We start from the raw sequence: 11083 nt of genomic DNA, 5'->3' as shown, positions 1-11083 counted from the left end.
ATCCGAGGTCCACACCTCAGTACTCACCGCTGCGGCTGGCCTGTCCCACTCAGGAAGCGGGTGAGACGGGGCAGCACAGTAGCCTCTAGCCCATCGTGGCCCTCAAATGGCGGCCGAGGTGTTTATTTTTATTTTATGTATATGAGTGCTTTGCCTACATGTAAATATGTAGACCACATGAGTATCTGGTGCCTAAGGAGGCGAGAGGTGGGTCTTAGTTTAGATTTCTATTACTGTGATAAACACTGACCGAAAGCTACTTGGGGAGGAAAGAGTTTATTTAATCTTATTTTCTGCGTAACTGTCCATCATCAAATGTAGTCAGGGCAAAACTCAAGGCAGAAACCTGGAAGTAGACACTGATGCAGAGACCATGGAGGAGTGTTGCTTCCTGACTTGCTCCCCATGGCTTGCTCAGCCTGCTTTCTCCTACAACCCAGGACCATAGGCCACAGTGGCCTGGACCATCTCACATTAATCACTAATCCAGACAGTACCCCACAGACACACCCACAGGCCAATGCTATGGAGATATTTTCCCAATTAAGATTCCTTCTCGATTTGAGCAGAACCTCCTGGGTCCCAATCCACCCATCATGATGTTCTTCTTGTAGGTTTCTAGGACCCTCTGTGTCCTTCTATTTCCCCATCTCCTATATTTGTCTTACCTAGAGTCTCAATAGGATGTCCTCAGGACAATACAATAGTAAACATCGAACCCCTACTCTGATCTACCCAATGGACAGGACTGACTTTGACATAAGCTCTGGTGCTCCATATTTGGCCACCTCCTCTTGGTGGGGAGGCCTGGTGGCACTCAAAGAAAGAATAAGCAGGCTACCATGATGAGACTTGATAGCCTATGACCATATAGTGGGGGAGGAGGTCCCCCTCGGTCATAGACCTAGGGGAGGGGAATAGGGTGAAAGTGGGAGGGAGGGAGGAATGGGAGGACACAGTGATGGGATAGCAACTGAGTTGTAACCTGAATAAAACTAGCCAGCACACATCCCCTGTAAGTGGAGTGACTATATGGATGCTGGGAACCAAACCTGTATCCTCTAGAAGAGTAGTGGGTGCTCTTAACCACTTGCCCATCTCTCCAGCACTTTTAAAATTTTCAAATTATACTTATTCCATTATTTTGTGACTGTGCATGTGCCGCAGGACACGTGTGACAGTAAAGGGTGGTTTACAGGGGTCGTTGTCTCCTCCCATCACTGGAATCCCAAGGATTGAACTCAGATTTCCAGGCTTGGGGACCTGCACCTTTCCTCACTGAGCTAATTTACTGCTTCCCAGCCTTCCTTAATACTGCTTCGTTAGCATTCCTAGGCACTGCATCTGGTACTGTCTTCACTTTTTCAGATACCTGTTTTGACATCTTTGTTTGATTTTTAGTACCTTCTGCTTTGTCTATTTTATTAATGCTGTAGATTAATTATTATTACCTTTGTAATGATTAAGATGCTAGACACCAGATATGACATGGAGAAGTTTAATATAGGAGCATGGGAGGGCAGGGAAGAGAGAGGGGCACAAAAGAGAGAGAGGGGGGCGGGTAAGAGAGAAGCAAGAGGGAGGGTGAGGGATGAGGTGGAACGTTTTCCCTTTTTAGATCCTGGGCATCTGGCACACCTAGTGTTGGGCAGATAATGAGGTCATAGGTTGTTAGGCAGACTGGGGCTAGTATGCTAACAACCTTGAATTTAAATGCTAAGACCTGGAGTTTGGGAAGTAAATCTGTAAAACTGACTCATAGGATTTTACTTTTTTATAGATCAAAATTTCAGAAGTAATAAAAGCCACTTTAAGGACAGAGAGACCCTTGTTGTTTTAAACTAAAAGCCCAACGTTCTATTTTACCAACAAAACCTCAGGAACCAGATGCTGGGTGAAAACCTGCTAGTTCAGAGAGGCAGAGAAACACCCAGCTGACCTTCCTACTCAGCTCAAGCCCTGATGGAAAAGTCCCAAAAGTCCAAAAAGCCAAAGGTCAAGGGACTGAAGAGCTAAACCCCCAAGAGCTCCCTATACTTCAACGTGCTGTCTTTTGTTGTGTTTCGGTTTTGGACTTTTTTGAGACAGGGTCTCTCTGTGTAGCCCTGGCCGTCCTGGACTTGCTTTGTAGACCAGACTGGCCTTGAACACACAGAGATCCGCCTGCCTCTGCCTCCCAAGTGCTGGGATTAAAGGCGGGCGCCACCTCTCAAAGTCCCTCCTACTCTTTAATCCCTGCCAGCTGTTTTCTTGCTCCACCTCTTGACCTGGGGTTAGCTTTATTAAACCCTGTGTACAGAAAGCTCTTGGATTAAAGTGTGTGTTAGGGCTCAACCACACCAAACAAGAAACAGTTTTTTACAGCTCACAATCTCAGGGTTCACATGGCATATCCTACAACCGTTGGTGTGGTGTCCCGCATCTGTAATCCCAGCACGAAGGGAGGCAGAGGCAGGTGGATCTCTGTGCTTCTAGAGATGTATGTAACTCAGGTCCGCAGGCGTGGAAGCAAGCACCATTACTGGCTGAGCCACTGAACCAACTCCATTCTTCGTTCTGCTGTTTCAGGACCTAAGTCTCCTCTTGCAGCAAAGCAGCAGGACACAATGTTCTAAGCATAAACTTCATGCCGCTCATCACCTCAGAATTTATCACCCTGTGCAATGGTAGCTTCGCACTCTGGCCTTTATTGTCCCTTTCCTTTGTCTCCAACCACCTAACCACCAGTCCGTGCTCTGTTTCTCTGCAAGGAAGGAGTTTCGTATTCCTAGGGGACACTCAAAAATGAAACTTAACGTCTGAGGTTTTCAATTAAAAATAAGAAATCAGAGATCGACCTCAATGAGTTTGTCTCGTCGTTTTACCCACTGAGCCAGCTCTCTAGCCCCAGGCTCTGGGTTAAGATCAGTCTCGCTGGGTGGACTTGACAAAGAGCAGGCACAAATTTTGCCACAATAGTTAAGGAATGGACAGAGGGAAATGACTTTCACATTTTTCTTGCCTTTTTTTAGAACTGATCTGCTATTCCCTCCCTATTTTCTATGCTTCAGGCAGCCACTTCTTTGACTTAACACGTGCGATGTTAGATCAACCATACTTAGATCAACCAACTACACCGCAGTACATGATTGCAGATCTGTTTGCCTGCACCGTGCTCTCCATGGGTAGGAGGAGCAAGTCTAACTAATCGTCCTGTATCCAACAAGTAAAACTATCTAGCTCTCAGTAAACCCCACATCACTGCTAATCATGATTGGAACAAAACATATACTAACTAGTGCTTTTATTAACATAAATAAACTCAAGTCCTTATTCCAGCAGGGGCAGCTGAGGTACTGTACTGAACAGCTATTTACTCAACTACCCACACAGACTCTTTCCAAGGCCCCTCTCCCAAAACCATCTTCACTTTAAAAAGTATATAAATCTTTTTAATTTTTTGTTTTTGAGACATGGTTTCTCTGTGTATTCCTGGCTGTCCTGGAATTCACTTTGTAGACCAGGCTGTCCTCAACCTCAGAGATCCACCTGCCTCGCCTCTCCCTGGGACTAAAGGTGTGCGCCACCGTACACAGCCATCTTCATTTTATGCATGCTCTGTATTAGATTTTCTTCCTTTGGTTGTTGGGTTTTTTTTCCAAATTATTATTGTCTGTATGGTGTGTGCGTGTGTTCGTGTGGGGTGTGGAGCTGAACTCCAGCTCTCACACTTGATCAACTGAGACCCCTCCCTAGCCCAGGGTGTTCTGTTGTTCTAAAGAGTAGAAAAATCAAAAAAGAGAGAGAAAGGTTAATGATCTTTCTTCCCTTTCAGTCATATAATTCTGTTATCACTCTAAATATATGAAGTAGTACTTGAAAATATCATTGTACCAAATGTGGAGTCAAGAAATTCCCTGTTTCATTTCACACATGTTGTTCTGTTGCGTTTTGCTAACACTTACTCACTACCATACACATGGGTGCATAAGTCCCGCAACATGCATGGCTACAGGTGGTCAGAGAACCTGGAACAGTCAGTACTCTCCTTCACTGTGGGTCCAGGAAATCTAAACCAGTGTCATCAGGCTTAATGGCATGTGGCTTTATGTGCTAAGCCATTTTGCTAGCCTTTAGATTTTGTTTTATAAATTATTACTGTGTGGGCATGCACGTGTGGAGGTCAGAGGACGACAACTCTGTGGAGTTGGTTCTCTTCTTCCACCTTTACAGCTGCTTTGGGGGAATGAACTCAGGTCATCACACTTGAACCTTTACCAAAAGCCATTTCATACACACACACACACACACACACACACACACACACACACACACACACACACAACAGCAGCAGCAGCAGCACTTCACACAACCACGTCTTCTTTGACTTAATTTGTCTTATGGTTGTTCCAACACTACACTACAGTACATGATTGTGTATCTGTTGCCTCTATGTATGTATGTAGGTATGCGTATTTACATATATACATGCATACATACACATATACACACACACACATATGTATATCATGCATGTATATGCTAATGGTAGTAGTTACTCCTTAAAAACTATCAGTCTTCAAACTGCCATAAATATCTAGTTAAAGCTCTCAGGTACTAAATCATTTAGCACCATCTTATATAAGATGAAGAAAACTTTCATTATCTCCAAAAAAGCATCTTTTTAAAAACACATAAACATTTTTTAATGAAAATTTTAATGAAAAATTACATTATAACAAGAACACTGTACATCAAGTTACAGTACACACACATTTTTTAAGGTCTCGTTAAAAATCTGGTACAAAGCAAATACTGTGTCATACCTACATGATTAAGTAAATAGTGTGACAGGATATAAAGAAGATAAAGCAAGGGCTGGTGGCCTTAAAATGAAAAGCTTCAGGACCAAGTCCCAAAGCTTATGTTTCTCGTCACTGCTGTGATGGCTAGGGAACATTTACTCTGCATAAGCTCTTTAAGGACACTGGCTGCTCATACAGGAAATTACTACTGAGGGAAAAGTCTACTGTGGGTTTTTCTGTAATTTACTGGTGTATGTACGAACTTTACTTGAAGCTTTGGAACATGAAAATTAGAATGAAACAAGCCAAGCTGTGATTATGAATTCCCAGCTGCTTATTTTAAATGTCCAGCTTCCACTACAGACACGACATCCTGTAATACACAGGCCAAAGAATATTTGACAGGGGTGGCTGTGGAGTTCTTTTTTGTTTTGTTTTTGTTGTTTGTTTGCTTTTTGAGACAGGGCCTCTCTGTGTAGCCTTGGCTGTCCTAGACTCACTTTGTAGGCCAGGCTGGGCTCGAACTCACAGCGATCTGCCTGTCTCTGCCTCCTGAGTGCTGGGATTAAAGGCGTGCACCACGACGCCTAGTCGTGCTGTGGAGTTCTTAAGAGAATGCCAAATACAGTTGCCGAAATTTTTATACACATGTGTAAGAGCTGGCACATTTAGAAAGAATTAAACATTTAAATATGTAAACATAGTTTTCAAAATTTGATGCTAAGCACCATTAGCCAACACTGACATGCTGTGACTACACGAGTTTAGAAGGCAAATGAATTTTTAAACTCATTTAGACATCATTTCTGAAGAACTACTCATTTAAATACATAAAAATATTAATAATTCCAGCTTATATCTAAAACAATACAATTATAGATTTAAGTGTTCAGTTTTCTGTTTTGTTTTTGTTTGTGGGAAGAATATATGTATCTTCCTGTCCTCGTGATAAAAAATATTAACATAAGACCCATTCATACAGAATGAAGTGACAGGAATATGTTCTTCTTCTTCTTCTTCTCCTCCTCCCCCTCCTCCTCCTCCCTCGCCTCTTCCTCCTTCTCCTCACCCCGCCCTCCTCCAAGATATGGTCTTACTATGTAGGTCTGGCTATCAGGGAACTTACTATATAGACCAGGCTGACTTCAAACTCAGAGATCCACTGGGATTAAAGGTGCCTGCTACTACATCTAGCAGAATGAAGTAATAGAAATATACGATATTTGTTCCTGATTAAATATTAAACACTCTGCTATTTTTCATCCTCAGAGAAAACTAGTTTATTTATTTATTTGTTTGATTTGGTTTGGTTTAGTTTTGGTTTTTGGTTTTTTGAGACAGGGTTTCTCTGTGTAGCCTTGGCTGTCCTGGACTCACTTTGTAGACCAGGCTGACCTCGAACTCACAGAGATCTGCCTGCCTCTGCCTCCCGAGTGCCGGGATTAAAGGCGTGCGCCACCATGCCCAGCGTGCTAGTTTATTTCTTAACAAGCGTTTCTCCTTAGCAATTCAATATTTAAAAAAGGAATGTCTCCAAAAGAATACAGATGAATGAGTGAAATATTTAATAATTAACCTAATCACTATTGGAAGGTGAAAACCTGTTAGTTCTTGAAAAACAGCTTCTATAACAAGGATAACAAAAGAGCATTACCTATAATTCAGCTCTAAGTTACATACTAATTTGAAACCAATCTTCTTAACTACACACTGACTAAGAGAACTTGGGTTTGAAGTGACTCTAAGTTGTGTTAAACTTATTATAACACCCTCAGATTTAGTAGCCCTCCTCTATAATACTGGCACAAGATATCTTCAGTTCTTAATAAGAAAAGCAGGTCTTACTACCAATCAAACACATATTTAAACATGAACTTTGTATTAAACAAGATATAAATAACAAACGTTATGTTGACTAGGATTTAGATGTATGGATAATGAACTTTAGAGTTCCACGTACTTTAAAAATAATAGAGCTTTATACTTAAGACACAGGTCCTATATCTGAAGTGAATAATATGGGCAATCAGACCTAGGAAAGGGAAAAGTGATGGACATTCGTGTAAAATATTAGGGTCAAATATCATATCATATTTGTTATCCTTTGAATATTAAACTTTAATATCCACTTGAAATTCTTTAAAATGTTTTTATTTTATTTATTTTTTTTTTTTCAACACAGGGTTTCTCTGTTACATAGAGAACTTGATTTGTAGACCAGGCTGGCCTTGAACTCACAGCGATCTGCCTGCTTCTGCCTCCCAAGTGCTGGGATTAAAGGCATGGGCTACCACACCCAAGCCTTAAGATTCTTATTTTTAAAAATAAAAAAATTTTTTCTTTTTTGGTTTTTTGAGACAAGGTTTCTCTGTGTAGCCTTGGCTGTCCTGGACTTGCTTTGTAGACCAGGCTGGTCTTGAACTCACAGAGATCCTCCTGCCTCTGCCTCCCGAGTGCTGGGATTACAAACGTGTGCCACCACACCTGGCTAAAATTAAAATTTAAACATACTCACAAATGAGTCTCTAGGAAAAACAATCTTGGTGATCCCCTCTTTCTTTCTTAGTAAGGTCTTGCTACGTAGCCCAGGCTAGACTTACATTTACCATCCGACTGCCTCTACCTCCTGAGTGCTGGGATTATAGGGGTGCACCACTACATTCAGCTAGGTTAATTTTATGACAGTTCTACTTTAAATTTCTAGATACTCAATCTTTCATAAAATAAGCTTATAATGAGCATACTGATTACTAGTTATTTGATACTAAATATAAATATACTTATTTAATGAATAAATATCAGATCAGACATTTTCAAGTTTCAAATATGAACTAAAATTTAAACTATACTTACCTTGAAATATATAGATCACAATACTATCAATTTAGTAAGAATTCTAGTATAGAAAAATGTAAATACTATTTAAATTATTTTTTAGTTAAAACTGAATCTTTAAAAAAATCAACAACTACCAAGAAGAGACTTGATACCTTATGAGCATATATATGGGGAGGAGGTCCCCCTCAGTAACAGTCAAAGGGGAGGGGAGTAAGGGGGAAATGGGAGGAAGGGAGGAATGAGAGGATACAAGGGATGGGAAAACAATTCAGATGTAATATGAGTAAATTAATAAAATATATTAAAATAAAATAAAATAAAAATTTAAAAAACCAACAAGAACAAAAATTTAGCCATCATCAAAAGTTCTCTCAAATGATCTGTAAACAGAAGGGAATTCTAATATTCCCCTCCATTCTCTGAATTTTTCATTTTTCTATTCCTAAGTAAGGATTTATCTTCAATCTCATATAAAATACATGTCATATACATTTATTTGTATTATCTGATTAATTCAACTTAAACTTTTCAATACTTACCAAGTCACTAACATTTCTGACAGGTGACCATTAGTGCCATTCATTTACAGTTAAAGGTAAACTGCAACTGCAGTATCTAGGGGAGTGCCTAGGGCTCTGTGCTACTGTGTGACTCTATAAGGTGTGACTGGGACTCTGTGCTACTGTGTGACTCTATAGGGGTGTGACTGGGCTCTGTGCTACTGTGTGACTCTATAGGGTGTGACTGGGGCTCTGAGCTACTATGTAACTCTATAGGGTATGACTGGAGCTCTGTGCTACTATGTGACTCTATACAGTGTGACTGGGGCTCTATGCTATACTATGCGACTCTATAGGGTATGACTGGGGCTCTTGCTACTATGTGATTCTATAGGGTATGACTAGGGCTCTTGCTACTATGTGATTCTATAGGGTATGACTAGGGCTCTATGCTACTGTGTGACTCTATAGGGTGTGTCTGGGGCTCTATGTTACTATGTGACTCGGGTGCTGTGCTCCTTTGTGACTCTATAGGGTGTTATTGGGGCTCTGGGCTACTATGTGACTCTATAGGGATATGATTGGCATCTCTGAGCTACTACAGAAAGCTATTGCTCTATCTTTCCACAAACAGATGACAAATATTCTCTTATCTGTTGACTAATCAAAATTCTCCTCACAAGTTTAAGTTTTCTGACACACCTATACATGCACTCACACACTGCTTTTATTGTTGTCTTTTTTTTTTTTTTTGTCTTGGAAAAACCAAAATTGGGTATTTCCCGGATGAGATAACTATTTGTGTTAACACCAAATTACTGTAGATAAGTCCAGATGATCTTTTGAAACACTTGCCTTACTGGATAATAAAAAATTATAGGAATACAAAATTAAGTACAATATTTCTTAAGGAAAATACAAATATGGAATTGGCAACAAATATTCGAGTTTTAAGTGAAAGCTGCTCATCATCTAGTCTGGTCCAGTGATTGACACACCATGCTCTGACAATCTTCACCTTCTAGGACATCAGAAGGGACTAGAGCTGTAAATCCAAAAGGCTTTTAAAAATTTTTATGTAGCAGATAATTTTTTATAGTCCAGAAAAGTTTTTGTTTCTACAGACAGTGTTGGCTCTTTGGGTTCTTGTTTAACTTGGTTCACAGACAGGGTATCTTCTAGACTTTCTTCAACTTTAAAATCAATCAATCAAACAAAAAAACCCAATATGGTTAGTATCTTTTATGACACTGATCTTTAAAATGATATAAACTTAAAACCAGGCATAGTAGTGTATGCCTATAGTTTCAGCACTAGAGTAACGAAGTAGAGGATCAGGGGTCAAGGCCACTCTTAGTGACACACCTAAACAAGGCAGGCATGCTCTATCTTATATATATATATTTGAAAGCTCAGTGACACATCTTAAAGTGATAGTTTTGTCTCAGCTGTGTGAACTATGTGTTTGCTTATCTAAAACACTTCAGGACACCTAAGCCTTCCCCATCATGCTATGACCACATGGATGGAGAACAGCAGTAACACTGTCAACTGGCCAGTGCAATGCCTAGCATCTTCATCTTTTTGTTTGTTTACTTTTGAGGCAGGGTCTCGTTATGTAGCCCAGCATGTCTTAATCTCCGTGCTGAGATTAAAGGCATGTGCCAGCACACCAGGCCTTAAATCTTCATCATACTTTACCAAGAATCTCTACAATTCAGTTGCTCTTAGAAAGCAGAGGGTTAGAGGGACTGACTTGATTAGCAATTTGCTGAACACATCAAATACTGTAATATACAGGTATACTGGAGTTCAGTCAGGGACATGCGGGCCCACAGAAGATGGATTTGAAAGACCCCAAGAGCTCACATCTGGGTGAAGTGACCCCTCAGATGATGACCTCACAAGATAAATCGTACAAATTTGGATTAAAAAGGACTTTTTTGGATTGGCAATTTGGATTAATGCTCCCAGAAATACTATGAGACAACACAGAGGGGGAAAGCATGTTAGAGAGGAAGCTTGAGAAGGCAAGAAATACCAGAGTACTCTGCCTCCTGAGTGCTGGGATTAAAGACGTGTGCCACCACACCTGCCTGCTAACTTTCTTTTCATGTGTAAAGTTACTCTATAGTTACAAAATTCTCTGATAATTTTTTTGTACTTTTGTTTGTTTGTTTGTTTGGAGACTGGGCTTCTCTGTATATCCCTGGCTATTCTAGAACTTGCTCTGTAGACCAGGCTGGCCTTGAACTCATAGAGAGTCACCTGACTCTGCCTCCTGGGTGCTAGGATTAAAGGTGTGCGCCACCACTGCCCAGCTCAGGCCAGTTTCTTACATGTGTGTTTCCCATAAGTTTAAAAGACTGGCTTTCTGTAATTTTCCATAGAACCCAATATTTAAATTCATAACCCAATTTCTTTCTTTCTTTTTTTGTTGTTTTTTGTTTTGTTTTGTTTGAGACAGGGTTTCTGTGGCTCTCCTGGACTTGCCTTGTAGACCAGGCTGGCCTTGAACTCAAAGCAACCCACCTGCCTCTGCCTCCCAACCGCTGTGATTAAAGGTGTGCACCACCATGGCCGGCTTAACCCAACTTCTTCTTATTAAATCTTTTATCTACTACTTATTTCCATCCTTTTTTGTATGTGACTTTATCAACCTTTTTTTTTTTTTCATAATCTTTGCACTAAAGCAGTTTCCTTACATTACTTTCTTCTAGTACATTTTATGCATTCTAAAATAACTTTCCTGGTTTTACATCGCCATAAATTTTCTGTAGAAAAGCAGGTAATTAAGAAATGAGTTATGGTCGAGGTGTGCTAGTGCACACCTTTAATCTAGCACTTGGGAGGCAGAGACAAGAAGATCACTGTGAGTTCGAGGCCAGCTTGGTCTACAAAGCGAATCCAGGACAGCCAGGGCTACACAAAGAAATTCTGTCTTGAAAACCAACCAAACAA

Source organism: Acomys russatus, chromosome 12, assembly GCF_903995435.1.
Source record: "Acomys russatus chromosome 12, mAcoRus1.1, whole genome shotgun sequence".
Classification (NCBI taxonomy): Eukaryota; Metazoa; Chordata; class Mammalia; order Rodentia; family Muridae; genus Acomys; species Acomys russatus.
The sequence above is the reverse complement of the archived record's forward strand: the minus strand, read 5'-3'. Positions refer to the sequence as shown.